Source organism: Oratosquilla oratoria, chromosome 26, assembly GCF_046742065.1.
Source record: "Oratosquilla oratoria isolate Oo_2021 chromosome 26, ASM4674206v1, whole genome shotgun sequence".
Classification (NCBI taxonomy): domain Eukaryota; kingdom Metazoa; phylum Arthropoda; class Malacostraca; order Stomatopoda; family Squillidae; genus Oratosquilla; species Oratosquilla oratoria.
In genome coordinates, this window is record NC_134802.1 from 40870694 (window position 1) to 40875693 (window position 5000).

General features: G+C 42.0%; 1 pseudogene; it reads right to left on the reverse strand.

Moving 5' to 3' along the window:
* Positions 1-4490: 4490 nt before the first annotated feature.
* The window catches only part of LOC143039333 (uncharacterized), an 8125-nt pseudogene continuing 7615 nt past the window's right edge, over positions 4491-5000 (reverse strand).

Sequence of the window (5000 nt, forward strand, 5' to 3'; positions counted from 1 at the left end):
TGATGTAAGTGGCGACAACAATGTGAGAAGAAAGAGACAGGAAATGGTGCTGGCGTATATTTCTTTTTTGTATCATGCGAGTTGTTGTTTTGTGTACATACGCGTGAGTGCGTCTTAACATAAATTCAAACACATGCAAACACCCACATGTACGTGCACATATACATACACACGCGCATGCTCACACACACACATATAGACACACACATGCGCGCTCATATACACAAACACATACACACACAGATTAGCTAGCTATTTCTATTTATCTATTTCTATATCTACATACACACACACACACACATATATATATATATACACGAGTATGCATATGTAGGCATGTATGTATGTATAGTGGGTAGCACCCACCAAGAGGCGCTTAATTGTGACCAATGTCGTCACTTTTGTTCTTTGGGGTCAGACCGCAGATCCTGGACAGGTAGGAGCTGCCCTGGCCTCTTGAATGTGACCGCAGGTGAGGTCCAGGGAGGTGGCAGAGGAACCAATCCTCCTTGGGGATGACGTCAATTGACCCTTTTTCCCTCAGGTTGGACACGGTTCCAGGTCAGGGGTCGATACGTCGGAGGGCTGGAAGGGGAAACTTTGACTAGGGGGTTTAAAGAGTTTGACAACCTGAAGTTTACTGATGTTTCATGCAATGTCAATATCAGGCGATACATAAAATCAGATAAACAATTTTTGTTTTTTGTTTTATTTGTCCGGTCCTTTCGTCTTCATCGCTCATCTCGATTTGTACATTGACCACTAAGACCGACTCTAAGTTTATTCTGACTACCTTTAGACGATTTTATTCAGCCTGAGGGAGGGGTGATTCGCCCTTCCCATCTCCTGCTCTGAAAAGGTTAAAACTAGCTCGATCAATCCTTTGAGGATGAAGGTTAACTCAATTTGGTTTTGACTTCGGCCAGGGGGAGCCTTTCTCTCACACACAGACGGCGGCCATGAAAATAACAGAACAACAACAGCTGTGCCAGACCTTCACATACTTTGGCAATTATTTCTTATTGTTTTCCCGTTAAGAGGGGGTAACCGTCAGCATTCGGACTCGTTGGCTGTTTTCTTTCTTTTTTTTAACAAAGTTATATGTAACTGAACGAATACCAATGGGATTACTTGAGCTTTTCTTTTCCAAAAATGCCAAAACTCTTTGCATAACTCTCCGGAGGAAATGTTCGTTGCGCGTGTTGAATTAGTTTGCATTTTTTCATTAGAAGCACGAAACCTTCAACAGACTTCCTTTGTGTCTGAGGCCTTGGCTACGATAATGCTCGTTTTAATATGCTGAAAAAAGTCTCTGTTGGCTTGTATTTTTCCCCATTAGATGTACGAAGACTTTAGAGACTTAGTTTTAGCCAATGACAGACGATTTTATTTAGCTGAAGGCGGGTCCTCATGAAGACGATTGAGAATACTTCAGCCAGTTCCTTCTTCGATCCACAGCGAAGATGGTGTGGTTCGTACTGTTTCAATCAGGGGTATGTTTCACTTGGGAATGCACGGGTTTCAACAAGATTCCAGTTGCCTCGAGCCATTTGTGTCTCAATGGAAACTCAAGGGCTAGAACAAGATGCAACCCACTCTGAGCCGGGTCCCAAATTTCAAAATTTCTACCACCGGGTGATTTTATTCATCTCTGCGTCAGTCCACTTGGTATGGAAGAGGAAAAAAGTATCCCTATTGTTGCTCACCAACGTCAGTTTGTCTGGTTTCGATATAGCAATGCAACTCTCTAATTGCAAGCTGCATTCGCGAGTAATGTATGCAACGGCAAGCGTGGTCGTTTCCCGCCAACTTGGAGGATAAACATCACAGGAGAAGAAAAATTTACACTTTAGCCCAACCGTCGTCTTCTCGCTTCTAGTGTCTTTATTCTGCTGCCCGGAGAGCATGGCAAGGGTAAGATTGGATTTGTGTTTGTGTCCTGGAAAGTTGGACGAAGTACAGACGTAAACAAACACACCTTCAGTATATCTGCCCCAGCAGCAGCACCAACTGGCAACTACAAGCACTCGACACCGAACGAAAACGTAAAAAAAAAGAACGATAAAATTTGTTGCGCCAAAGTTAACGGTCATCTAGTGGCAGAAGCGAGTCTGTGTGCAATATGTCTGCATTAATGTCTGCAACATTATTTGCACAGCATGTGGACGGTCCTGTGTGTGCAAGCAAATCTCATGCAAGTGGCATTTGGAGCTCGAGTCTGCTTGACATGTGCTTGCAAATGTTATTGGAACACTATTCCTGTTTACATGCGAACGCTTTTGCCATTTTAAAACTCCACACATATTCACTCAAAAAAATTCTACGTCGAAATTAACATTCCACAAATATTCAGTGCTGACATCAGGGTTGAATTTCAAATACCGGGCAGAATGTATTGAAAATAACATCTGATATTAGGGGTCAAATGTGAAATATGAAGAGGAATGGATGATAAAATGAAGCGCAGAATACGCCATAAAGAGACGAGTAGACGTGCTGCCAGAACTGTCAATTTTGTCCCTTCATGCGCTCTAGGGTCTGCTGTTGAAGGACAGGTAATAGTGTTCATTATTTCACAGGAATCAGAGAGAACTGAACTAGGAATCGAACCCGCGTCTAAGAAGGCCTGCACGCTTCTGACTACGTCACCAGCAAATACGAAGATTATAGACTGTCGAATTGCAATTCTAACAAATTTTCGAAGGTGAATTTAAAACCTGACAAAAAGTTCATTGATGTGCTGTCCTACTCAAGTTGAGTCTAGTATAAAAAAAGTTTTGTGAATTTTTCTCGACACTTTTAGTGTAATTATATGCGTGTGCATTTTGTCTGCAGATAATGATGCCTAGTTTCCCTCTCCCCCCTCCCCTCTCTCTCTCTCTCTCTCTCTCTCTCTCTCTCTGTAGTTTTAGGTCGATCCCTAATGTCCACCTGTTCTCATTGTCCGAGTACATTGGGTTAAGGTGAAGGAAAAGAAGAAAGAGGAGGAGGAGAAGGAGGAAGTGGAGGAGGAAGAGGAGGAGGGAAAAGGGAGGAGAGAGAGAAAGAGGAGAAAGAGGAGGAAGAGGAGGAAGAAGAGGAAGAGGAGGAGGAGGAGGAAGAGGAGGAGGAGGAGGAGGAGGAGGAAGAGGAGGAGGAGGAGGAGGAGGAGGAAGAGGAGGAAGAGGAAGAGGAGGAGGAGGAGGAGGAGAAGGAAAAAAAAAAAGGAGGAGGAATGGGGAGGTTGAGTTGCTTTCGTTCTGAGTGCGTGTTGACTCACCTCTCAAGGGCTTGAAGAATGGATCTGCCAATAACGAACACACGACAGTTCTGGAGGATCTCAAGGGACCATCTGCTGATTGCTGGCTCTCCTGCCCCCGCTCTAAGCGTCTGAGTACCTGACTCGACCTTGGGTATTTCATTCTCCAGGCGATTTTATTCAGCTAAGGGAGCATCTGAGGGGTTTGCTGCCTCAAGGACGGATTGGAAAAATGTCGAGAATTTGTTTTAGTTAGCGACAAACGGTTTTATTTCAAGTGTCGTCGAGGAGTAATTCTTCGCCAAACCGAATGGAAAGAAGAGAAAGATCGCGAATGGGTCTTAAGTGGCCCCGACATGATCTTTATTACTGACAGCGGATATTGGTTCAAGACTGTCTCTCCCAGTCCCTACTCTCCTCTACATAGTTCTATCAATACTGACTCTACATTGTCAGTTATGTTGTATAATACGTGTTATTACCCTGTGTTACTGATCATGTAAATACTGCTTGGGGAAATTATATATTATATATTATATATATATATATATATATATATATAGTGACCATTCGAATAGTCAAAAAATGGGAGGCAGAGAATACACTAATCGACCATCAGATTATGTGGTATGGCTACGTGCGTACTGTCCCGAGCACCAAAACATACTCCATGATATATCGCACGATGTAACGAGATCTGTAATCGTTGTTGAATATTTAGTATATATCTATATATGGTAGTTCTCTTGTGATAAAAAGATCTGTGAAAAACATTAATAAAGTAATGAAAAATGGAATAGCTCTGATAGATATAATGGGTCACTTTCAAATGTGCGCAAATGTACTATATCACACGAGCAGAAACCCTAAAACGAGTTTTACGGAAGGATGACTATGTAAATATTGACTTTACATGAAGGGATGTTGTCCAGATTAAACTATGATTTTTTTTTACAGTGGTGCTCTCAACGAACCCTCTTGCCTTTAAATATGTTTAAAATATTTTTTAATTTAAAACAGGTCTGTTTTGGTATGTGTGTGTACGGTGGGGGTGGGGTGTTCTTCGCTTGGTGACAACCAAAACAAAAGAATGTTTGAGTCCGTACTTTCGCTTCGTGTTAAAACGAAGTCGTATATTTTAGCTGTCTTCAGACGATTTCATTCAGCTGAAGGAAAGAAACCTTTGGTAGATAAAGGGCTAAAAATATTCCTGACGAAATATTGTATGAACGTTACTTTGTAAAGTGGGTGGCTAGAGTTGAAGTTGGATAACTTCCTTCTCGTACTTGGTGTATCTGGTGTATGATAGGGCTTTCAACTGCAGGGACAAAAGGCTCATGTAATATGTCTTCGTAAAATTCCTTTGGATTGCAGATATGAATGGTATACTATAAAAATTCTGGTATGCTGTTAGACAGCCTAATTTACGATCTGTTAGGTGCAAATGCCTTACAGTGAAGAATTACCCGCGCAAGCGTCTCCGAGAAGCACGACAGTGAGTGACAATGCGTGTGGCGAGAGATAATAAATCAAGCAAAAGAAAACGTGCACCCAACGCGTGAACTAAAATTTTCATCACGTCAGGCTTATTTGCCGAATCGAGCAGATCTTAATTATCTCATCCACGACTTAAAGTTGTCTGAGAAGCAAGCCAAACTTTTGGGTTCCACATCAAAAGTTGTGATCTTCAGAAAGAATCTAAACTTTGTTTTTTATTGTGATCGCTAAGGCGTCTTCCGAGAAATTCTCTCTCATGAAGAGG